This window comes from Hyperolius riggenbachi, chromosome 10, assembly GCF_040937935.1.
Source record: "Hyperolius riggenbachi isolate aHypRig1 chromosome 10, aHypRig1.pri, whole genome shotgun sequence".
Lineage (NCBI taxonomy): Eukaryota > Metazoa > Chordata > Amphibia > Anura > Hyperoliidae > Hyperolius > Hyperolius riggenbachi.
Genome location: NC_090655.1, coordinates 67942237 through 67969222, shown reverse-complemented (window position 1 = coordinate 67969222; position 26986 = coordinate 67942237). Strand labels below are relative to the sequence as shown.

General features: G+C 45.2%; 1 protein-coding gene and 1 long non-coding RNA gene across 3 annotated transcripts in view; one reads left to right on the top strand and one right to left on the bottom strand.

Moving 5' to 3' along the window:
- The window catches only part of LOC137536004 (uncharacterized), a 248648-nt gene extending 227745 nt beyond the window's left edge, over positions 1–20903 (top strand). The window contains exon 4 of the long non-coding RNA XR_011024495.1: positions 20820–20903. This is a non-coding gene — a long non-coding RNA (uncharacterized lncRNA). The remainder of the gene's footprint in view (positions 1–20819) is intronic.
- ATRNL1 (attractin like 1) overlaps positions 1–26986 on the bottom strand; it is a 903042-nt gene that overhangs the window by 91789 nt on the left and 784267 nt on the right. The window lies entirely within an intron of this gene.

Genomic DNA, 26986 nt, shown 5'->3' with positions numbered 1-26986 from the left:
TAATCAACAATCATTTTGCAGGGTGGGCCATTTATATGGATACACCTTATCTATGGATACACCCCATATACCACACCATACCATCAATTTTCTTGTTCCAACAGTCTTGGAGGGATCTATCCAATGTAGGTTAGTGTCAGACCAATAGCGGTGGTTTTGTTTGTTAACTTCACCGTTCACATAAAATGGTGCATCCATATAAATGGCCATATTAGGTGTATCCATATAAATGGCCCACCCTGTACTGTGTGTATCTGACTTCAGGCTCCTGTCACACTGGGGTGTTGCATCATGTTGCGTTACATTGGACAGTATAATCGCATTGCTAACAGTTGTGGAGTCGAGGACTCTGAGTAATTTTTGGGTAACTGGAGTCGGTGGTTTAATAAACTGGGGAGTGGGACTATTTTTGTACCCGCTGCATAGCCCTGCAAGGGCTGTGGAGACGGAGTAATTTTGGGCACCTGGAGTCGGAGTCGTTTTTTTTCATAAACTGCGGAGTCAGATGATTTTTGTACGCTAATGCAATTTTTGGCCGCTAATGCAATTACAATATACTGTAATGGGAAGTTCACAGTGTGGTGACAGAATCCACTGGAATAAAGTGGGGCATGCAGTGAGGTACCACATAACATGCGCATTAACAATGCAGTGAAGCATACTTTTCATGTACGGTATGCCTCGCAGTGCACGCATAACACACGATGCAATTTTTTGCCTCTGTTTTCACACGTATGCAATACAATGTCCCAGTGTGAAAGTAACCGTACACTTGGGGTATTTTTTTTTTTAAATAACTTACTCAATAATTGAATGTGAAGCACAATGATATTTTCCCTCCAGAGGCAGCTTGAATTTCTGTTGTCCTCCTTGCAGCATTGTGCCCAGAAGCCGATATTCAGGATGTGGGCAGCAAGGAGTCCGCTCACCTAATCCCCCTCTGCATTCAGAGCACGCAGGGGACGCGAGCCTGGTAAAAGCAATTGTTTCAATGTATCATTATTTTCGGATAAATGTAATGTAACAGTTCATCAAATCCCTTGACAGGCGTGACAAATTACACGCGATGGGGTACGCTGAACCTGCGCTCGCAGAAGCGAGGACGCAGCGCCACAACAAAGAGGATCTTCGCGGAAAAAAGAGAACCTTTAATTAACTGAGGAAATTAAAAAAATGACTTTTACAAAGAGCCTGTAATAACAAGTCACGGCTACACGCACTCCCGAACACGTGCTAATCAAGAGCGCGCTCATTAGGAGAAATATTAATGAGGCGGGAGGGGCTGAGGTGAGCGGGAGATTGTAATGACACTGGAGGAAATGTCCCCTCTTATCAGCGAATGAATCAGTCATCGGGTCTCTGCTAACATCTTACTAGCAAGGTCAGCCATCGGTTACCACAAGTCTAACAGCACAAGCAGGCTGGGGGAAAAGTCACTTTGTTGGGCTGCATGGCCTCTGTGACGAGCCAATCCATTGCTGTACGGAGAGAACTGAATATCACAGGCCTGTCTTACTAGCTCTATCCTAGGCTGCTGATCTTACTGTGTATCTCTCCTAAGGGCCTGAGCTTCTCAGCATGTGTAACATTGAGGTGTAACTGAAAAGCGGACACAACTGCATCAATGGGCTCAGGCCCTTAAAAGTAAATCTGATACTTACCTCAGGGGAGGGAAGCTTCTGCATCGTAAAGAGGCCCCGTCCTCATAGGCAAGTCCGTTTTAGTGCTGAAGAGTAGACGTTCATTTAAAGGGCATTTAAAGTGCCATGTTCCATGATTGCAAACACGTGTTTGTAAAGTTCCTATACGCCTAGGCTGTGTTCCTTTATTCTGGCACTGTAAGGGTTAAAACCCAGGCCTCTAAATCACATTTGGATGCAACTCTCACTGATAACTTTTTAGCGTTGAAAAAATCTCTGTGGCCCAGGTGCAATTAACTTTTTCTCTAGGTGATATTTTCATACCTTGACAATAAAATGCCTGTCTTGAACAGGACACAAGGACACACTTAGGGCCTGATTCACAAAGCGGTGATAACTCAGTTATCACGCCTAAAAGACTTTAGGCGTGATAACCTTTGCACTGCTGAGTTAGCACCGCTCTGTGCTCTTTATCGTGCGCAAAGTCCCGCGCGCAGCGCCCATAGGGTTTAATGGGCGCATCGCGCGCACTGTACCGTGCACCGCGCGATTGCGCGCGCAAGAAATTCGCGCAAGATTCATTTTATCACGCCTAAACTGAGTTTAGGCGTGATAAAGGGCTTTTCACAGGTGTGCATTGCTTTGTGAATCAGGCCCTATGTATCATAGCCTAGGGCCAATTTTAGGGGGTAGCCAATTAGCTTATCTGTTTGTTTTTGGGATGGGGAGGAAAACTGAGAGCCCGGAGGAAACTCACACAGACACGGGGAAAGCATATAACCTCCATTCAGATATTGTCCTGCCTAGGATTTGAACCAGGGACCCAGCGCTGCAGTAAATATTCAAGATTTGTCTGTAGAGGGACTAAATAACCTTAAAAAAAACCCTATCCTCCTGTATCTGAGCTATTTAAAGATTGAAATCGGTTTAAAATCCCTACTAATGCTCACCTCCTACTAAAGCCAGATCCTCCAATGGGCAGCGGGAGCAGACCGTGCAGCCTCCATTCCTATGTAGTCTGGAGCAGATGCGTTTCCACCATAGGCTTCTATAAAAATGCCTCTGCTAGCCTGTAATTATTGTGCAGATCCAATATTGCGCTCCACTGACCACAGCGGATCCAACACATCTGTTGCTGTCTTAACACACAGGTCGATTCTGGCACTCGATACTGCACTCAATCGTTTTGCTCGCTCGATTATCTTATCTTCTGCTCGTTTTACTTATCTTTTTTTCAATTCACTTCAATGATGAATCGAGCGGCAAAACGTTCGAACGGTGATCAGACATGTCGGAAATTATCTATCGAGCCATCTTAATGGCTCAAAATCGAGCCGTGTATTCCCAGCATTACAAGCATGAAAGGATCCTATAAAATGTATAGTATTCATTAAAGTGGACCAGAAGGAAAACCGAGAAATGCACCCTGTATAATTCCCCCTCATCTCTGACTAGTCACCAGTGTAATTTGATCTCTCAGCTGTGTCTCCTGGCTGCCTCGGCAGAGCAGCTAACTTGTAAGCACAGGATGTTAACCCTATATCTGCTTCCATGAAAGCAGGAAGTTTACTCACAGCTGTTTTTAGCACAGAGAGAACGTTTTGAGTTCAGGTCCGCTTTATCTGCACGTCTTCCGATGCGGTAAAACAGATAAAATGTCCAGTTATCCGCTATAGTGGGAACGGGACCTAAGACTGTGGGCTATGACATGGCTGGGACCTGGAAGCAAAACTGCTTGTGTCTGTATCTCTTATTCTACTTGATAGAGAGGCACTTGGGGGATAGTAAAAACTTTCTCCACCGATACCTTTTGAAGGAGAAACATTTTAGAGCCGTCTGGACTTCACGTGGTATTTTTATTCAGTCCTGAACAAAACTATATGTAAAAAAACAAACAAAAAAACAAAACAAAGGGCATGTCCTTTACATAAAAGCCAAGCGCTCCTACAGAAGAGGCTGCAGAGGTGAAGCCAATGAAAAAGCGAGAGTCTATTTGCAATAGCTACTCTACAATGCAATTAGGTTCCATTATTAATGTTACTGTGGAGTCACTTGACAATATTCTCTGAAGAAATAAAGTCAATTAGCATCATAATAAACATTCATTTTTCAATTTAGATGACCTCCGGTCCAGGCAACAGTTTCAGCTCAAACAAAAGCCGCAGTTACGGCAGAGATGGCCGCACATTGAACAGCTCATTACCAGAGTGGCACAGGGACAGGCTGGCATACATTTGATAAAGGTGCAGGAAATAGTCGGTAGTAGAATATCAGTAAATTTACTTCATTCATATAGTAAAATATTGGTAATTTACCGACAACGTATTTTACTATGACCTAACCTCTCTGTACTCTCACACAGACACCCTGCCCCCCGCCGGTGGTGCCCAACCTTAACCTCTCCCCCTTGGTGGTACCTAACTTTAACCCTTATGGTGTCTAATCTTAACCCCTCTTTTGGACACCAAATATTAAACCCCGCCAGATGGGCACCTAAACCCAATGCAACCCCCCAAACCGCTGAGTTGCTCCAAATCCTAAATCACCCCAATACTTATTCAGTCACACCCGGCAATGTCCTGTTTAAAAAGGACACCCTCTATGCGAACTGCGGCTACAAATAGAGGGTGCTCATGCCTGCTATTTGTAGCACAGCAGGCCCCCTTTACAACACGATGTGTGTTTGTGCCCTTCCCACAAGTTGGCCCAGATCCAAAATGGTTAAGTAATTTTCCCAAAACTGATTTGCAATTGGGCAGCACAGTGGCCTAAAGGCAGCACAGTGGCATAGTGGGCAGCAGTCTTGCCTTGCAGCGCTGGGTCCCCGGTTCTAATCCCAGCCAGGTCACTATCTGCATGGGGTTTGTATGTGCTTCCCGTGTCTTTCCTCTCCACTCCGGTTCCTTCCCACATCCCAAAAACATACAGATAATTTAATTGGCTTCCCCATAAATTGGCCCTAGACTACGATACATAGACTGACATATGACTATGGTAGGGATTAGATTGTGAGCCCCTATGAGGGACAGTTAGGTGACGAGACAATATACTCTGTACAGCGCTGCATAATATGTCAGCGCTATAGAAATACTACTATTACTAATTGCTAGTAAGGTTCCTAGGCATTTATATCTCTAGGATAAAAGCAGAGGGGAGTCGTCTGGTGGCTAATAACCATATATGGCAAACTTTGAACCCCACTTTTAGGCTTCTTGAAAACATTCTTAGTTCTCCCGGCAGGACGAGCTCCGCGTTCGCATTGACTTTGCTGAAACTTTGTTTTTCTGACCAGCAGATTTCTTTGCGTGTGAAATGCCCTGCGGAAGGTTCATTTGTCTGTGTTTGTGTGTTGCACACGTGACTGTGTGAGCATGTAGCCTGGGCGGCCGAGATACCAGCGCATAATAACCGCCACTGTGAATTGCAAGGTGACCCGCCGTGCCAGAGAGTAGAAAATCTCATTTTCACATTCGCCTCATTTGCTCGCCTCCTAATTATGAGTTTCGAGAAGGAGTCACGGTGGTAAACGACACCCCATGGACTAAACCAAGTACCACTTCATAACATTACCCTGCAAAGCAGCCTCCTCTGTATTAATTGAGGTAATCAGACTGAATAAATAAATCAGAGACTGTTTCATCCTGTCACTGCGCTCCCTGCTCTCCAGCAGCCATACAGTCTGTTCCTATCAGCCGGCCCTGGCGGGGCTGCTCCTCACAGGGTGCGACTTTTAGTAGCGCAATAAGGCATCTTGCTGCTTAGAGTCACACCTGGAAATGAAATCTGCAAAATTGAATTTCCCGATAAATACAGTCCAGGTTTGCTGAAACTCATAGGCTCTACAAACATCACAATATGGACCAATGGTCTTCTGCAGTTAATTTCCAAAGATAACACTTTTCCTGTAGTTTTGATCAAATCAAAACTAGACGAACTGCAACCAAGGATTGAACTTCATCCCAATTAGTAGCTGATACCCCCTTTCCAGCGAGAAAACCTTACCCTTTTCTCAAATAAATCATCAAGGGGGTCTGTATGGCTGATATTGGGGTAAAACCCCTCCCACAGTGTGATGTCAGGACCATGGTCCTGACTGTTGGCTGTCTGTGAACCTAGTTTAATTTGTGGGAAATAACAGCTTTTACCAACTGCCAAGCAAGCAATATCTCCCTCTGTGCATAGAACGCTTGGTAACAAACATTCTGTACAGATCACCTGGCAGAACTAAAGATGTCGCCACCAGTGATACATTTCAGAATGCAAATCAGGGAGAGGGAAAGATTTTTTGGGCCAAACCTGACTAAAAAAATCATAAATGAATATTGAAAAAAAAAATAAGCAATTTTATTCATTGTGTTAATATTACTACAATTCCTCTTAATTTGAAGTTGTGTATCATTACAAGTTTTTCAGAATTAAGTTTAAAGTTAGTTGGGCTGAAGGGGTGTGAGGTCAGCATCCCAATTATAGCTACTTTTACTCCCATTATTTCCCACACATACTGTAAACAGATTGAAGGTTTTTTTTGTATATGGAAAGGAAAACAGTGCACAGGACCGTGACGAGCAACCTTAGGAGAGCTGTAGCCCACGTTAAGTGTCCATACTTGTATCAAAAAGAGAAAGTGGGCGGGCCCATCCAATGCAAAAGGTCATTTATTTCACCATATAAAAAGGGTACAAAATGGCTACAGTACCATTGACAGGAGAGGAGTACAAGTCAGTATAGGGGTTGACAGCTGTTTCACACCAAGTGTATGTGGCGCTTCATCAGTGTGCTAGGCACTGTACATACACGTCTATCTCATCATGTCACTTCGAGTTGCCTGGCAGCCCTGCTGATCCTCTGCCTCTAATACTTTTAGCTATAGCACCCGAACAAGCATGCAGCATTTCCGGTGTTTCTGACATTACTGTCAGATCTGACAACATAAGCTGCATGCTTGTTTCTGGTGTGATTCTGACATTACTGCAGCCAAATAGATCAGCAGCGCTGCCAGGCAACTGGTATTGTTTCAAAACCTCCGTACTCTTCTAACTACAGTTGTCATGAACGATCCACTGGGTACTGTTAGTGGTGCTGATTCATGACGAATGATCATTTTATAAATCATTCCGCTGATGGGAATTTTGGATCAATTCTATTTGTGTGATCAGATCGCTTATCATTTTTCCTGTGTTGGTGAACCTGAACGATCATTTCCAATCAATCACAACGATTGGACGATCATCATTCAGGAATCTGGATAATTAATGATCACCTTTCAACAACAACAACAACAACTAAACACTTGTAAAGTGCTTTTCTCCCTGAGGAAGCAAAGTGCATAAGCTTGTCTCAGATCAGTACATAGTGATGTGTATAGGGGGATACAGTTATGTGATCATAAATGCCAGACTAAACAGGTGGCTTTTTAGTTTTGATTTAAAGTGAACCAGAGACGAAGCACCATCATTTATTTTACCATATATATCAGTGGGAACATTAGAGAAAACACCTACCCTGCTCTTTGTTTCATTCTTCACTGCTCAGCCTGCTTGTTATCAGCCCTGATAAAATCCCCGACTGAGCATTCAGTCATTATAGCAGAGCCAGAAAAAGGCAGGCTTGGGCTTGAGAAGACAGAGAAGACAGATTCAGCTATAATAATTCCTGAGCAAAGCCAGACTGAATGCTCAGTCGGGGATTTTATCAGGGCTGATAACAGGCAGGCTGTACAGTGAAGGATGAAGCAGAGAGCAGTGTGGGTGTTCTCTCTAATGATCCCACTGATATTATACGGTAAATACATGAGGGTGCTTTGTCTCTGGTTCACTGTGTCCAGGGTTGGAGCTGTCTTGATTAAGTTTGGCAAGGCATTCCACAGGGTAGGGGCAGCATGACAGGAAGCTCTGGCTCCAAAGGTTTTTATTTGGACTCCTTTTGATCTGAGGTTGTGGGAGGTGTGGCACAGGTGCCAAGAACAACCTATGCAGTTCACATCCTAATTTAGAGGAACTGAAGTGCTTAAAGTCTGATGCTACCCAGTCAATGTGCTAACTGAAAGTAACTGTAATGAAGAAAGTGTTACACTGCTTGGTTTATGATCTCGATCAGAAGCAGTGGCGCACAACAGCCTGGCTTATTATCAGTGTCAGTGTTGCGTCTCCCTTACTAAGAATGTGCTGAGAAAAGGGCTACGTGGTGCTCAGTTTCTCCCGCCGATCCGCAGGAAGAGCGCTCGTACTGTTCCATATACCCACAAGATAAAAATAACCGTCTGGAAGAGGCCTTAATCTAAAGTCAGGGCCCTTTTCTCTACGGCTTCACAAGATGTGACAAATAAGGCTTGTTCACGTCTCGTTTTCTAGGACAGGAATCAGAAACGTACATTTCCCGGCTGCTAAATATATGACAAACTCATTTTATTTGTGTACCAGAGGCGATATGTCAGCACATTGTATACAAGGCAAGATGTCAGCACATTCGCGCGAGTCGTGTTGTTAGCAAGAAGAGCCTCCGTGGCTAGAAACTTGTCCTCATTTTTTATTGGATGTATATATACATAGGGAACACCCTCACATAGCGGAATTCTTTCTGTCCGTCACCCATTGTTTAACATAATCACATTTATTTGGCTTGATGTCCTGGGGTCAGAGGGCATCTCGCCTGAATAAATTGCATTCCAGCTTGAGGATTACGAGTTTGTGACCTGTTTTACTCCTGTAATGGCCCATACTCACGAGGGACTTTTGTCGCCTCAACATGCGGCGCGCGCGTGTTGCGGCGACAGGTCGCCCATGAGTATGGGCCGCGCGCACCCTGAACTGTCGCCCGCAACGGGCGCGCACCCCGAACTGTCGCCCGTCGCTGATGTCGCCAGGCGATTGAAAAGTTCAATCGCCTGGCGACAGTCGCCGCTGCAACTCCGCCGCAGCTGTCGCTAGTCCGCGTGAGTGCGCGGACTAGCGACAGCAACCTCCATTGAGGTACACAAAGCTTCCGGCGGAGGGCGGAGGAACGTCGGCGACAGCTTCCGTCATGCCGCTGGTCCCTCTTCTGCGTGTGTACGCGGAGGGACCTGGCGAGGAGCTGTCGCCGGCCTGTCGCCCACACGCTCACGTGTGCTGGCGACAGGCAACATTTGCTGCCCGTGAGTATGGGCCATAAGGTTGAAGGGAATTACTCTGGGGAGATCGGCGAGGAAAAGGCTGCAGTCAGAGAAAATGGTGCACTTAAAGCACATACAACACCACTATACATTCTGCTCGCATTTTCCTTATTTCTGATTGTCGAATAATTAAAGGATGCATGGCATGACATATTGGGGTTGGTTCACAAAGCCGAATGTAATGCATGGAATTAAGCACACTATTTTAAGCGAGTAAACGATTACACAAGTAAAGTCTTATTACCAGGGATGAGCAAGAGCAGCGGCGTAAAATGTGAAACTATCTTGTTACCACTCACACAAATCATACAAGCAAAACTCCCAAACTACTACCGTACTTGACTATCCTAATTTTCATTTAGGGAGGGACGCAAGGCCAATCACAGGTAAAGAACCTTGAGTACACGTTACATTTAGGAACAATTTGTTTTCAATTTGCATTTGATATTATGTATTAATTATGCACAACACCTTTTGTAAAACAATGCAGTTTAAAGCAAGATTGTCACCATAAAAATCAAATTTCAACAGCAACTGGTCTGAGTGTATTAAGTGATAAAGATGCTAATCCTGCATTCAAAACTTTTTCTGCTGTTTTGGTTGGAGTTATCACATACCTTAGGAGCACTGGCCCTTTAACCACTTGCCGACCAGGGCTTCCTGCAATGATCGGTGCTGCTTGGGCTCTCCAGCCCGCAGCACCGATCAGGAGTGAGCCAGGGCGATCAGACTACCCCCCTTTTTTCCCCACTAGGGGGATGTCCTGCTGGGGGGGTCTGATCGCCGCCGGCTCTGTTCGTTCGGTGGGGGGGGCTCCTCAAAGCCCCCCTCCGCAGCCATTTTCCGCCTCCGTCCCCCTCCGGCGTTTCCCTTCCTCCTATGGGCAGCGCAGGACGGAGATCCGTCCTGCGCCGCCTACAACAGATGCCGGCGAATGAGAATGCGGCGATCCCCGGCCAATCAGAGGCCGGGGATCGCCGATCTGCCTTACGGCGCTGCTGCGCAGCAGCGCCGTATGATGTAAACAGCGGGGATTTCTTCCCCGCCTGTTTACATATTGCCGGCGAGCCGCGAGCGGCGGCTCTCCGGCTGTTCACGGAGACACCCTCCGTGAACTGACATGGAAAGGCCGCTCGATCGAGCGGCCGTTTCCATGGTAACCCGCAGACGACCAGTTTACGCCAATCGGCGTTAGCTGGTCGTCAAGAGGTTAAGTGCCAATGCCAAACAGTTGCATGCTGGGGGTCTTTTTATCTATAATATATTCCTCCTCATTCCTTTAGTTCCCCCTCCTTCTAATGACATAAGACAGTGCACTTCCTAGTATAGACTTCAGTGGGAGTGCCTGAAGACTCTGGGAGGAGGGCAGGTAATGAATACACAATTAGAATCGGATAAAAATGTGAGGGAGGATATGATGTGAGGAGGTCAAAGGTAACAAAAGATGGAAACTGCCTAGAATAGGATTCTCTGCTTTTCCTTTATGTTGTAAAATTCAGAGCAATCATGATTCATAACGTGGACAGTGCAATACATCTGCTATGTAAGTAGAACTAGTATTTATCTACTTATATACTGTATGTGTCTTATTTCTAGGTTAGCATGGGTGTCACTTGTTCTTTAAAAAAAAACAATAGACACACACAAAAGAAAAGGGCAGGAGCAGGACCGCGTGCAAAGCGCGTATCTCTCCCAGGATCCACATGCGGTGCATCTCATTCTTGCTAGTCCTAGGCTTCCCGTCTCACTGATAACAGCGCCCCCTGTCATGAAGTCATCACAGTGGATGTTGTTACCAGTGAGACCAGAAGAAAAGGACGAGCAAGGAGATGCGCTGCATGTGGATCCCGGAGAGGTGAGTTCCTTCCGCTGCGCACTCTGCCACCAATAGTGGGGAAGGGGCTCTCTCTCTACCTAGGCGGGAGGGGTGCTCTGTATATTACTTTGCAACAGTGTGCCCAAGTCTACGGGTGGGGGGGTGCAATTTACACATCCTCGCCCTGGGAGTTCTGCAGCCTAGACACTACCCTGATTACCACCACGGCGTGGGGCATATCCTGCACCTGGTTACGGCTCGGATGACCCTCACGGCTGCTATATGTCTTCTATTTATGTCAATTATCTCTCGATATTTGAGTTTTAACAAGTCTATTATTTCAGCGTCATCGTTCCGCAGGATTAAGCGCTAACAATATCTCACTTTGCTGTCAGCCATCTCTGCGCTTCAGTGCGATTGAACCCTTTTAGTGGTAATTGTTGGCAGCGACGGCTCTCTCCTGTATTATTACAGGCTGGTTTCAGGCAACAAGTTGTAATTTTAGCTGTGTGTTCTCTTGTCTGAAATGCGCCATGAGATGGAATGATTTGGGCCCCGCACTTTTCCTGACAATAGATTAATATTTGCTGCTTGTTAGACTGTCAGGGCTCCCGGTGACAGGTGTGATGGAGGTGCATGCACTCGTTACACGCGGGAAAACAGCACAGCGTGACTCAAACGGTATCAGTGGGGGGTGGGGACAATAATGTAAAGAAAAGCCAGCGCATCAATTAACAACAGGAGGCTCCTATACATTTTATACAGTGAAGTTCACTTCATTAGAGCAGCTCTGGAAGACAAAAACCTCAACAGAATCAGATGCAGACTGTAAACTATTGCGTTATTAACTACTGACTGCTAGGCGGTATTTATAGATTACAGATAGGCAGAGCTGGTAAATCTCCACACAAGCTGACCACATGACTGATCATGACCTTGCAGAATTTACATGGCCTGAGGCTAGGACTCTAGCATTTCAGTCCTGATATACTCTGTGCTGCTGGAGGACTCTGCTCCTTCCACTATCTACCTCTCCTCTCCTGATATACTCTGTGCTGCTGGAGGACTCTGCTCCTTCCACTATCTACCTCTCCTCTCCTGATATACTCTGTGCTGCTGGAGGACTCTGCTCCTTCCACTATCTACCTCTCCTCTCCTGATATACTCTGTGCTGCTGGAGGACTCTGCTCCCTCCACTATCTACCTCTCCTCTCCTGATATACACTGTGCTGCTGGAGGACTCTGCTCCTTCCACTATCTACCTCTCCTCTCCTGATATACTCTGTGCTGCTGAAGGACTCTGCTCCTTCCACTATCTACCTCTCATCTCCTGATATACTCTGTGCTGCTGGAGGACTCTGCTCCTTCCACTATCTACCTCTCGTCTCCTGATATACTCTGTGCTGCTGGAGGACTCTGCTTCACCCACTATCTACCTCTCCTCTCCTGATAGACTCTGTGCTGCTGGAGGACTCTGCTTCACCCACTATCTACCTGTCCTCTCCTGATAGACTCTGTGCTGCTGGGGGACTCTGCACCTTGGCCATTTTACAAGAGGGTTAAACCTCGCATATATTGAACAGTCCTACCCTGAAAGCACTCAGCTGAAAATAATGAATTAAAGTGACTAGCTGAATTCACACATCAGTAATTGGTTGTGGCAGTTAAAACCAGCCGTTTGGATTAGACTTGGTCAGAGCTACCACAGACTGGTGCCACTCACACCATAGCAGTGCATCTCTCTGCCAGGATGCCCGCTAACTTCCATGGGGATGCCGGGGTGAGGTATCACAACTATCCTCTAGGCTCCTTCCACCAACTCTTCACATACTTATAAACATTATCCAAGCAATAAAAAACACGTCAGTATCGCCTACGCCTCTGCGTGAGCCGACATCTGCACAATGACGCCCTCTGGTGTCGAGCTTGCAGAAAGAGCACTCATACCCCTGTATTTCAGCTCTATAATATTTTGTAACAATCTATTCTCTAAATATAGTTCCATATACAGCCAAAGCCACCTAATGGGCTAATCATCAAACTTAAACAATATGTGAGATGACGATGTTCTTGGACCGCCTGCCGCCATCTCTGAATTATTAAAATATATCACCCCGAGCGATATGCTTCTAGTGACACCCACAGATTCCGGGTAATTGTAAGATGTATACAGCGTGCAAGGTACAAAACCTATGATAATGTATGTAATCCTCCTCCATGCTGCCAAGAGATGGAATGATTGCTGGCTGCCAAAACCCTTCTAATCCCCTGTAGCTACTGCTGCACACCGAGGTAACTGAAACGCTATTGTAGCAACTATACAGCGTATGAAAGAATCAAAAACATGACAGATCCACCCCAGGGAACCCTGAGAGATGCCTACAATATCTGGCAAGGCCCCTCGCTACTGACACTTGGGGGCGAGGTGAGGTGGACTCACACACTTTTCAATCCAACCAAAAGGGACTTTGACCCAGGATTTAAATTCATCCCAATTGGTAGCGGATACCCCCTTTCCCAAAAGAAATCTTTACCTAATCTTTTCAATAGATCATCAGGGACATCTGTATGGCTGATATTGTGGTGAAATCCCTCCCACAGTGTGATGTCATGACCAAGGTCCTGGCAGTTAGCTGTCTGTGCACCATGTTGCATTGTGGAAATTAACTTCCTAACGATCGCGTCACGCCAACGGGCGTGACCGCGGCGGCAGCCCCAGGACCGCCTAACGCCGATTGGTGTCAAGTCTTGGAGCTGCAGTTTACCAGGAAACGCGCATGCGCGATCGTTCCCTGCTGTTTCACGGAGCAGCCTGCTAGGCGCAATCGCGACTAGCAGACTGTTTAGAGCCTAAAGGGGTAAGTATTCCCCTTTGTCCTATGGCGATTTAGGACGGCACAGGGGGTTGGGAGGGAGAGGGAGGAAGGAGGGAGGGAAAAGCCTCTTTTTTAAAATAAAAAAACAACACCACAGGATCGCAGCAGCGTTCAGAGTCTTCCAAAAGAGTGTCTTATTAAGGACAATAAAAGGAGGGAAAAACATTTGTGTGCTGAGTTGTAGGGCTGTGCAGCGCGCTGACAAAGCTGCACAGCCCCCTATTGTGAAAAATGACCTGGTCACTAAGGGGGTGTAAGCCTGTGGTTCTGGAAGTGGTTAAAGTGAACCAGAGACGAAGCAGCCTCATTTATTTTACCATATAGATCAGTGGGAACATTAGAACATCTACCCTGCTCTGTTTCATCCTTCACTGCTCAACCTGCTTATCAGCCCTGATAAAATCCCTGACTGAGCACTCAGTCTAGCTTTGCTCAGGAATCATTATAGCTGATGTCTTTTCAATTCCAAGCCTGCCCCCTTCTGGCTCTGCTATAATGACTCAGCTATAATGAACCCTGAGCAAAGCTAGACTGAATGCTCAGTCAGGGATTTTATCAGGGCTGATAACAAGCAGGCTGAGCAGTGAATGATGAAACAGAGAGCAGGGTAGGTGTTTTCTCTAATGTTCCCACTGATATATATGGTAAAACTTTAACTGCCTTTTCCAACTGCTAAGCAAGCACCATCTCCTTCTGTACATATAGATATGAATGTTTGTATATATATATATATATATATATATATATATATATATATATATATATATATATATATATATATATATATACAGTGGGTTGCAAAAGTATTCCGCCCCCTTGAAGTTTTCCCCATTTTGTCATATTACTGCCACAAACATGAATCAAATTTATTGGAATTCCACATGAAAGACCAACACAAAGTGGTGTACACGTGAGAAGTGGAACGAAAATCATACATGATTCCAAACATTTTTTACAAATAAATAACTGCAAAGTGGTGTGTGCATAATTATTCGGCCCCCTTTGATCTGAGTGCAGTCAGTTTCCTATAGACATTGCCTGATGAGTGCTAATGACAAAATAGAGTTCACCTGTGTGTAATCTAATGTCAGTACAAATACAGCTGCTCTGTGAGGGCCTCAGAGGTTGTCTAAGAGAATATTGGGAGCAACAACACCGTGAAGTCCAAAGAACACACAAGACAGGTCAGGGATCAAGTTATTGAGAAATTTAAAGCAGGCTTAGGCTACAAAAAGATTTCTAAAGCCTTGAACATCCCACGGAGCACTGTTCAAGCGATCGTTCAGAAATGGAAGGAGTATGGCACAACTGTACACCTACCAAGACAAGAACATCCACCTAAACTCACAGGCCGAACAAGGAGAGCGCTGATCAGTCAAGAGGCCCATGGAGACTCTGTCCATAGGACAACTATTAGTCATGCACTGTACAAAGTTGGCCTTTATGGAAGAGTGGCAAGAAGAAAGCCATTGTTAACAGAAAGCATAAGAAGTCCCGTTTGCTGTTTGCCACAAGCCATGTGAGGGACACAGCAACCATGTGGAAGCAGGTGCTCTGGTCAGATGAGACCAAAATGGAACTTTTTGGACAAAATGCAAAACGCTACGTGTGGCAGAAAACTAACACTGCACATCACTCTGAACACACCATCCCCACTGTCAAATATGGTGGTGGCAGCGTCATGCTCGGGGGGTGCATCTCTTCAGCAGGGACAGGGTAGCTGGTCAGAGTTGATGGGAAGATGGATTGAGCCAAATACAGGGCAAACTTGGAAGAAAACCTCTTGGAGACTGCAAAAGACTTGAGACTGGGGCGGAGGTTCACCTTCCAGCAAGACAATGACCCTAAACATAAAGCCTGGGCAACAATGGAATGGTTTAAAACAAAACATATCTATGTAATAAAACTTTTATTGTACATAGAAAAAACAATACAAAACACGTAAATAAAGAACATTGTCGGGGAAGACCAACAGACGTGAGTAAGTGCCACAATATTCTGTTTCCCCCGATCTATCACTGGCATAGATAGTAAATTATTTAAGGGATGAGTTTATCAAAAGAAATATATAATAATGTGTATATATATATATATATATATATATATATATATATATATATATATATATATATATATATATATAATAATTGCAGCTGTGCATAAAACTATCCATTGACCGTACCCAACAAATGAGAGGATGAGGAAAAGGAAAAGAGAAAGGAAAAGACAGGAAAAGATTGAAGAAGAAGGGAAAGGGTTATAAGAGAAGGAATATAGTTCCCGAAGGTTCAGTGAGGTCCAAAGCAGTCAAAACAGTCGTACTTAAGAGGTTAGTATGTATATAATAAAGCGAGTTCTACATCCAGTTTGTATTAAATGTTTTACTGAAGTAGTAGGGTTTTCGCCTCCTCCGAGTCTCTATACTCGTACCATACCGCCCATTTGCATACAAAAGCTTCAGTTCTGTCATTTGAGCTATGGTATAGATCATCCAAGTGACAAATGTTATTCAATTCTGTAAAGACTTGATGTATGGTGGGTATCACTGAGCTCTTCCAATTACGGGCAATTAAGAGTTTGGCTACAACCATCAGGGTACTGGTAAGATTTTTTTTGGCTTGGGAGATCTTTCCTGGGAGTAGGCTTAATAGAGCTAGCTCTGGGGTAAATGGGAGGGACTCTAGGTAAAAAGAATGGTTGAGAGCAAATATGCTTTCCCAAAAAGGTTTTATTAATGGGCAATTCCACCATATGTGAATGTAGGAACCGGTTTCTGTTTGGCATCTCCAACATAGATCAGTATCATTAGTTTTATATTTAGCGGTTTGAGCGGGGCATCTGTACCATCTGGCCAGAATCTTATAATTGCGTTCCTGGAGGGAAGCGGAAATGGTGGATTTGTGTGTTAAAGCAAATATTTTTTCCCATTGTTCACCTTCTAGTTCTTTACCTAGATCCCTGTCCCATTTGTCTGTAAGAAAAAGTAGTTGTTTCGTGCTGTTATATCCAATGAGCTCAGTGTACATGGTAGAGATTTTGTGTTCAGTAGAGAGCGAGGCAGAGCAGAGAGACTCAAAGGATGTAAGCCCTCGGAGAATGTTAGTGCTTGGAGTCAGTGATTTATAGAAGGATTTAATTTGTTCCCAAAGAAACCAGTTGATTCTATGTGTTGATGATGGGTCCCCAATTTCCCTTCTCTCCTTAAGACCTGACGAATTCACTAAGTGTCTCACCTGTGGCCAAAACTCTCTATCCCAACCCAATATGCTATGAGAATGCATTCCCAGAGCAAAAGCTGGGTTGTCTAGAAGAGGGGAGAGGGGGCCAGGGATAGATGACAATTTAAATGATTTGCTGATCATGTCCCATCCTTTGAGAAGAAACTGGGGAGCCAACGCCATATTCTCCCTCCCTGGTCTCTGGGAGGGTGGTATCCATAATAAGGCCCTTGGGTCACTCGTTGAGAAGGTAGAGTCCAGTATGACCCATTGTTTGGACTGTCTGCTCTGAAACCAGTCCAGGATTTGTGTTAGGATAACTGCGTAATAATAAAGACGAATATCAGGTATGCCCATACCCCCACCCACTTAAGGACGGCTTAGTAGCTTAAAGTTGATCCTGTGTGGCTTTCTGTCCCAAATGAAGTGTAAGAAATCAGTCTGGAGTTTCTTGAGGAAGGGACTTGGGAGCCCAATCGGCAGTGCTTGCATGACATAGAGCAATTTGGGCAGGACGTCCATTTTGATCACACATATTCGGCAGGACCAGGAAAGACGAAGGGATCTCCATCGTTCCAAGTCCTGACGAATTCTAGCCACCAAGGGGGGAAAATTCAACCGGAACAATTCAGAAGGGTTCCTAGAAATATATACTCTAAGATACTTAATTTTAGTAGACTGCCATCGAAAAGGGAAGGAAGCAGTTAATGTCTGGACTACATGTTCTGGGAGGGTGATATTAAGTACTTCAGTTTTGGAGAGATTGATTTTGAAGTTGCTAAGGTTACCATATTCCGTTAATTCTTTAAGTATATTAGGGAAAGCAATTATGGGATTAGAGACATAAATAAGAAGGTCATCAGCAAAAAGCGATAGTTTTTGACTGATGTGTTACCTAAAGCAACACCCTGGATGGAAAGGTTATTGCGAAGGGCCACAGCAAGGTGCTCCATACAAATAACATAAAGGAGGGGAGACAGTGGGCACCCCTGTCTTGTCCCATTTCGGACCAGGAAGGCCTCCGACAGGGCCCCATTCACTTTAACGTGAGCAGAGGGGTTAAAAACATATATATGTGTTAGAATGGCCCAGTCAAAGTCCAGATCTAAATCCAATCGAGAATCTGTGGCAAGATCTTAAAACTGCTGTTCACAAACGCTGTTCATCTAATCTGACTGAGCTGGAGCTGTTTTGCAAAGAAGAATGGGCAAGGATTTCAGTCTGTAGATGTGCAAAGCTGGTAGAGACATACCCTAAAAGATTGGCAGCTGTAACTGCAGAAAACGGTGGTTCTACAAAGTATTGACTCAGGGGGCCGAATAATTACGCACACCCCACATGTTTGGAATGATGTATGATTTTCGATCCACTTCTCACATGTACACCACTTTGTATTGGTCTTTCACGTGGAATTCCAATAAAATTGATGCATATTTGTGGCAGTAATGAGACAAAACAGACCAAAAGATTGGACACACCTTCTCATTCAAAGAGTTTTCTTTATTTTCATGACTATAAACATTGTAGATTCACACTGAAGACATCCAAACTATGAATTAACACATGTGGAAGTATAGTACATAACCAAAAAGTGTGAAACAACTGAAAATATGTCATATTCTAGGTTCTTCAAAGTAGCCACCTTTTGCTGTGATTACTGCTTTGCACACTCTTGATGAGCTTTAAGAGGTAGTCACCTGAAATGGTGTTCCAACAGTCTTGAAGGAGGTCCCAGAGATGCTTAGCATTTGTTGGCCCTTTTGCCTTCAATCTGCATTCCAGCTCACCCCAAACCATCTCAATTGGGTTCAGGTCTGGTGACTGTGGAGGCCAGGTCATCTGGCGCAGCACCCCATCACTCTCCTTCCTGGTCAAATAGCCCTTACACAGCCTGGAGGTGTGTTTGGGGTCATTGTCCTCTTGAAAAATAAATGATGGTCCAACTAAATGCAAACCGGATGGAATAGCATGCCACTGCAAGATGCTGTGGTAGCCATGCTGGTTCAGTATGCCTTCAATTTTGAATAAATCCCCAAGAGTGTCACCAGCAAAGTACCCCTACACCATCACACCTCCTCCTCCATGCTTCACGGTGGGAACCAGGCATGTAGAGACCATCCGTTCACCTTTTCTGCGTCGCACAAAGACACAGTGGTTGGAACCAAAAATCTCAAATTTGGACTTATCAGACCAAAGCACAGATTTCCACTGGTCTAATGTCCATTCCTTGTGTTCTTTAGCCCAAACAAGTCTCTTATGCTTGTTGCCTGTCCTTAGCAGTGGTTTCCTAGCAGATAGTCTACCATGAAGGCCTGATTCACACAGTCTCCTCTTAACAGATGTTCTAGAGATGTGTCTGCTGCTAGAACTCTGTGTGGCATTGACCTGGTCTCTAATCCGAGCTGCTGTTAACCTGAAATTTCTGAGGCTGGTGACTCGGATGAACTTATCCTCCACAGCAGAGGTGACTCTTGGTTTTCCTTTCCTGGGGCAGTCCGCATGTGAAGCCAGTTTCTTTGTAGCGTTTGATGGTTTTTGAGACTGCACTTGGGGACACTTTCAAAGTTTTCCCAATTTTTCGGACTGACTGACTTTCATTTCTTAAAGTAATGATGGACAACCCCATTTATAAGGCAGGAAATCCCACTTCTTAAACCTGACATGGCACACCTGAGAAGTGAAAACCATTTCAGGTGACTACCTTTTGAAGCTCATCAAGAGAATGCCAAGAGTGTGCAAAGCAGTAATCAAAGCAAAGGGTGGCTACTTTGAAGAACCTAGAATATGACATATTTTCAGTTGTTTCACACTTTTTGGTTATGTACTATACTTCCACATGTGTTCATTCATAGCTTGGATGCCTTCAGTGTGAATCTACAATGTTCATAGTCATTAAAATAAAGAAAACTCTTTGAATGAGAAGGTGTGTCCAAACTTTTGGTCTGTACTGTGTGTGTGTGTATATATATATATATATATATATATATATATATATATATATATATATATATATATATATATATATATATATATATATATATATACATATACACATTTTAGCCTGTCACATTGTTTCAAGACACACAAGAGAGAAGACCAAGAACCTCGTAATGGAGACCTCAGTTCAAGAGTTCTCAAGACTCAGAAAGGAAACTATGAATTATGGAGGGAACAGTGCTTAAAGCTAAGGTACACGTGGAATAAGAATCCAGTGATTGATTTAGGCTGCCGGAAATCTCCTATAACCATAAAATGTTAATCCCATGAAATGACCCTTTGACGTAGTTTAAAAAAAACAAACAGGAATACAAGAATAGCCGTACTGTACCCTGTTAGCTATCAGTAAAAGCAAGAAGTTTTCAATCAGGATGATATTATTTATAGGCTAACTTAAAGGACATCAAAGGTGAAAATAAAATGATGAGAAAAACAATTATATCTATCCTCCTCCTCCTAAAAATGATTTTTTTTTTAGATATCCCAGTTTTAATTTTAAATTTAAATCTAGTTTTAAGGTTTCATTTTCTCTGCTCAATGACACCTTCACTGAAGTATGCCAGAGCTAAAATCTATGAATTATTGACCCTTTTTATATCTTTTCTGCTCTCAGAAGCCATTTACTGACAGGAAAGTATTTTATGGCTGTAATTACTTATCAGTGAGGGTTATGCTGACCCAGTCCGACCTGGACAGAAACGGTCACTTGCATACCTGATGTTTAACTCTTTCAGGCAGAGAAAGAAAAATAAGGAACACAGCATAGCTATTTGTGTGCTTGGCACTGTACATACACATGTCTATCAGCATGTCACATGTCATCTCGGTTGTCCTTTAAAAGAATAAGAGCAAGCTTTCCATTACTCAGCCCTCTTCAGACTCAAATCCTGTATGGTGACAAGATGTTGGAGCAGACAGCTATATACAATACATTACATGGTATCATCCTGATTCAAAACTTCTTGGTCAAAAAGGAAGTGAGAATCTGGCAGTAGATTCCATCTGATATCTCCACATACTGACCATGGAGAACAGGAGAGATCATTCTTGATGTTATTAAACATTTCTTTCTGACTTATTGTAACAGTGAGCCGCTCTTATCTCGCCCTGACCGATAAACAGCTCTGTAACTCAGCATGGATGCTCTCTCTCCGATGGATATACGCCGTCTTTACAATAATCCAATTACCTCTGCAGGCCGTAAACTGTCTTTACAGACTTGTTCGCTTCAGCAAGGACAGAGATACAGATCATCTGGTCACTTTTACTGGATACGTCGCAGCGTCTCACAAATTCTCCTGTCACTGATGAGCCCCCTTCTGTGTGCCCCTCAAAAAAATGGCCACCAGCTCAACAGCACAGGTAATCAGAGCGCCAGAGCAAGAGAGCTTTATACAATGATCTTTCAGTGACCTGGAACATAAAGCCGGACAGAGTAATTATCCTCTAACCAAGTCCACCGACGTGATTCCTCATAAAGCAAGGTGCCTTGTAAAGGTAAAGGAATGAATAAGCGGACAGATCAGCTTAAAGAAAACCTGAACTGAACATTAAAAGTCAAAATAAGCATACACAAGTCATACTTACCTTCCATGTAGTCTACTCCTCAGTGTCTTTCTCCTGTCCTGCGTCCTGTTTGTTCACTGTGATCAAGGGAATTTTCCGTCCTCCATTTTGAAAATGGCAATTACCCATAACAGCTTTCTGGTCAGCACACAGTTAAACTGTAACATCGCCCACTTGAGCCATAGGGAAACATAGACATTACCTGGTACATCAGTTTTCCTCTCAGCTATAACTGACAGCAACTGATATTTTACTGACAGCAACTAATATATTTCAGATCTGACAAAATATTGTCAGAACTGGAAGGGATTATTGTCAGAAGAAAATGGTGAGCTTCTGAGAGGAACTGATGGCAAGGTAACTATGCAATGTTCATTTGAAGTTACCTCATGTGTTTATTTTAAATATTTTTACTCAGTACAGGTTCTCTTTAAGGATAAGGAAGTGACAGGTAAAGCCTCATAGACATGTGAGACTGAACTTGTCAGATCTGGCTGGCCAGGGCTGTCTTGGCTTGGCTTGTGTACAGGTGTCCCCTAAGGTCGTATGAAGATCTGGCACGCTGAGCACATTGTTCCCTCTTTACCCTGCACTCCATCAGTCGCTGCACTTGCTCTTTATTGTTACTATAGTGGTAATGTTTACTTATAAATGTGCTGTTAATAGTGATTATCATGAACAAACAATCTGGTCCTTTGAGGCTACTTACTCACCAGAACGTTGCGTTTAGGGGACGTTATAGGGCACATAACGTGCCCCTAACGCAATGCCTGGTGCTCTCTGATGTGGACGTCAGAGTGAGCCGCGTTGTGCAGCTCACTCTGGCGTCCGTGATGCGTACTCTTGGACGCATGCGGCATCACGTGGTCTCGCCCGGCCAATCGCCACACAGAGCGGCCGCTCCAGGAAGTAAACACTGCACGTCACACCGTGCAGTGAATATCAATTAGCCATGTGCCTGGCCGCTCTCCACTCCTCCCCAACACTACTGAGCATGTGCGCACAGTCGCCGCGCATAACGCACAGCATGCAGCACTCTCAACGGATGTGCTGTGTTACAATGTAACGCAACGTGGGCACTGTGAACAGCCTATTGATTTTTCACTACTGTGCGGTGGGGCTGCGTTACAGGCTGCACTAACGTGCGCCTGTAACGTCCCACTGTGAAAGCAGCCTGAAAGTAAGTTTTGGTTGTCTGTACCATGATTATTAAGCATACAGTGCTGGGGGGGGGGGGGGGGGGGAGATAATACATGTCGCCCTGGGGTCAATGGAATGAGAGTGTCAGACAGGGAGGAAGATGGTCAGGTTGGGTTGACACATAAAAGGTGTGCAGTCCTGTCCTGTCAGTTTTTGACAGTTGGGTTCACCCATAGAAAGTGTACAGTTCCAATCCTGTCAGGTAAAACTGCTAAAAAACCGACCTGGACCAGAAATGTACAGATTTATGTGCGAACAAAGCTTTAGGAAGAAAGTGTAGTAACGGGGAGATAGAAACCTATAGTGAGTGATTTAGGAAACAACCTGTGCAGTGAAGTGGTGTTTGCACTAAACTCCAACTCCTATCTGTGCTCAGGAAAACTCCTCATTCTCACATAGAATGACAGAGAATGCAATCGGATGACTGAGTAGAATAGAGCAGGAGAAAGGAAGACAAGAGAGGAGGCGAGTGACAGGGGACAGGTTGATGGAACGACCGTGTGTATTATTAATCATCTCTGAACCCCTACTTAGTCTTGTATGGTGTCTCCTCTCCGGAAGAGCCCCCGAGCTAAATCACTGCAGCGCTATTAAGAAACCACAGACAGAAAGATAATTAAAAGCGTTGACAAGTGCAGGAAACAAGCGCCAATGTTCCTCGCAGAGAAGCTTTACGACACCTGGAATTCGGATACATTTAATTCACTTACTAATCTTCAGACAAACGTAACACAAGAGTGGAAAACCACTCATGAAATAACAGATGTTCACCAATAAGACTCGGGAGTGCCTGAAACGGCAGATCTCTGCCCTGCATATACATCACCACTGCTTGCAAGTGATGGTCAGGTTCAGGTAGGGAACGGGGGTGGTGATCCTCACTCCTATTCCGCTAGATTATCTTTCCAGATTCCCCTGCAGTTCTGTCGTGTCTCCTCTCTGCCCCATGGGCATTTCCCATCACGACTTTGCATCTTTAGTTACATGTGTCTCCTCCTCTTCAGCAATGCCCCCCCCCCCAGTAGTTTGTGTCTCCTCCTCTCTCACACAGGTGATATTTTATCCAGTAGCTTGTGTCTCCTCCTCTCCTACCACAATGATCCTTCCCTCAGTAGTTTGTGTCTCCTCCTCTTTTTCCACAATGATCCATCCCTCAGTAGTTTGTGTCTCCTCCTCTCTCACATAGGTGATATTGCATCCAGTAGTCTGTGTCTCCTCCTCTCCTACCACAATGATCCTTCCCTCAGTAGTTTGTGTCTCCTCCTCTCCTACCACAATGATCCTTCCCTCAGTAGTTTGTCTCCTCCTCTCCTACCACAATGATCCTTCCCTCAGTAGTTTGTGTCTCCTCCTCTCCTACCACAATGATCCATCACTCAGTAGTTTGTGTCCCTCTTCTCCTACCACAATGATCCATCCCTCAGTAGTTTGTGTCTCCTCCTCTCCTATCACAATGATCATGCCTCCTCTCCTACCACAATGATCCTTCCCTCAATAGTTTGTCTCCTCCTCTCCTACCACAATGATCCTTCCCTCAGTAGTTTGTGTCTCCTCCTCCTCCTACCACAATGATCCATCCCTTGGTAGTTTCTGTCTCCTCCTCTCCTACCACAATGATCCTTCCCTCAGTAGTTTGTGTCTCCTCCTCTCCTACCACAATGATCCTTCCCTCAGTAGTTTGTGTCTCCTCCTCCTCCTACCACAATGATCCATCCCTTGGTAGTTTCTGTCTCCTCCTCTCCTACCACAATGATCATTCCCTCAGTAGTTTGTGTCTCCTCCTCTCCTACCACAATGATCCTTCCCTCAGTAGTTTGCGTCTCCTCCTCTCCTACCACAAGGATCCTTCCCTCAGTAGTTTGTGTCTCCTCCTCTCCTACCACAATGATCCATCCCTCAGTAGTTTGTGTCCCTCTTCTCCTACCACAATGATCCTTCCCCTCAGTAGTTTGTGTCTCCTCCTCTCCTACCACAATGATCCTTCCCTCGGTAGTTTGTGTCTCCTCCTCTCCTACCACAATGTTCCTTCCCTCAGTAGTTTCTGTCTCCTCCTCTCCTACCACAATGTTCCTTCCCTCAGTAGTTTCTGTCTCCTCCTCTCCTACCACAATGATCCTTCCCTCAGTAGTTTGTGTCTCCTCCTCTCCTACCACAATGATCCATCACTCAGTAGTTTGTGTCCCTCTTCTCCTACCACAATGATCCATCCCTCAGTAGTTTGTGTCTCCTCCTCTCCTATCACAATGATCCATGCCTCAGTAGTTTGTGTCTCCTCCTCTCCTACCACAATGATCCATCCCTCAGTAGTTTGTGTCTCCTCCTCTCTCACACAGGTGATATTTTATCCAGTAGTTTGGGTCTCCTCCTCTCCTACCACAATGATCCTTCCCTAAGTAGTTTGTGTATCCTCCTCTCCTACGACAATGATCCATCCGTCAGTAGTTTGTGTCTCCTCCGCTCCTACGACAATGATCCATTCCTTAGTAGTTTGTGTCTCCTGCTCTCCTACCACAATGATCCATCCCTCAGTAGTTTGTGTCTCCTCCTCTCCTACGACAATGATCCATCCCTCAGTAGTTTGTGTCTCCTCCTCTCCTATGACAATGATCCATCCCTCAGTAGTTTGTGTCTCCTCCTCTCCTACGACAATGATCCATCCCTCAGTAGTGTATCTCCTGCTCTCCTACTACAATGATCCATCCCTCAGTAGTTTGTGTCTCCTCCTCTCCTACCACAATGATCCATCCCTCAGTAGCTTGTGTCTCCTACTCTCTCACATAGGTGATATTGTATCCAGTAGTCTGTGTCTCCTCCTCTCCTACCCTAATGATCCTTCCCTCAGTAGTTTGTGTCTCCTCCCGAGGTAAGTATAAAAACTGGTACATGTAAAGTCTTCGGTTTCCTTTAAAGAGTGCTTAAAATATATCAGAGATGAAGGGGCATAAACGATTAATACATACCTGCGGCTTCCTCCAGCCCCCTCCGCGCAGATCGCTCCCTCGCCATGGTCGTCTGGTATAAGTACCGTTCTCCATGGCCAGTCGGCACAGGAGCAGTGCAGCCAAGCGCGCTTTGGCGGCTGGGAGCGGTTTGAGCTTGCGCAGTACTACTGCGGCGACAGAAGCGCGGTGGGGCTGGTGTGCGCAGAACGCCCGACTTGCCGGGGATAACGGGACTGATACCAGACAATCCAGAAGGCTTTAGACTGTGGCGAGGGAGCGATCTGCGCGGAGAGGCCTGGCAGAAGCCCCAGCTATGTATACATATTTTATGCCCCTTCGTCTCAGGTACACTTTAAAGTAAAAAAGGCAGAGCCTTTCATGACAGGCTCTGTCTTAATAATTCAGGACTGGTGGGGGTGGTGAAGGTCTCAGGGATAAATACTTACCTGACCTGAGGTAATTCACCCAGGTAGATGAGCTCTCTGCCCCCCCTCAGAATTGTGGCCATCTCAGGTTTTTCTCAAATTTCTTCCGAGGCTCTGGCCACCCCCTTCTGCATTGCCACAGCCCGCCCCCAGCTCATCAGCCATGGGCTAATTGGTGGTTGCCAAGCTGGGTGTGGGCCACGGTAATGCAGACATGGATTACCTTTACAAAGACCTTCTGGAGGAGGGGCAGAGGCTCCCCTGAGTCCTGATTACATGAGATCAAGTACCCCGCCCCCCCCCCCCCCCGATCCTGCATCATACAAAGTTTTCCTGTGCTGCGCCTGCGCAGTAAGCTCCCGCTGACACGAGCGGGAGTGCTCGGCCATGGCCACTCAGCCGCACATTTATTCGTCTATTTAGACAAATAATTAAACCGGTGCCGGCGGCGGGGTACGGCGCATCGGAAGAGGACGGCGCGGGACATTCCGGCTGCAGGGGATCGATAGAAGCCCCAGGTAAGTGGCAGTTTTTGTTTTTAGAAAGCTAAACAGAACCCCTTTAAAACAAGGAAAAAAAGGAGAGACAACCAGGAACAGAAGCAACCTGCCTCATCCATATTACTATTTATGGCCAGGAACTTGCTTTAAAGAGAAACCATCACCAAGAATTGAACTTCATCCCAATCAGCAGCTGATACACCCTTTCCCATGAGAAATCTATTCCTTCAAACTGATCATCAGGGGACTCTGTGTGGCTGATTTTGTGGTGAAACCTGAGGTACTGACGTCACACTGTGGGAGCCTCGTGGCATTGTGGGAAATAACAGCTGTTTCCAACTGCCAAAAATGCAAGCATCACCTCCTTCCAGTGACATCACTTGCCAGCAGTAAAAATGTCACCGTGTGATAATAATAATAATAATGGCAGTATTTGTATAGCGCCTTTCTCCTGTCAGACTCAAAGCGCTTGCGAGGCAGCCACTAGAGCGCACTCAGTAGGCAATAGCAATGTTAGGGAGACTTGCCCAATGAACTCCTTACTGAATTACTGGCTTATGAACAGGCAGAGCCGAGATTCGAACCCAGGTCTCCCATGTCAGAGGCAGAGCCCTTAACCAGTACACCATCCAGCCACTGCTGGATGTAGTGTAATG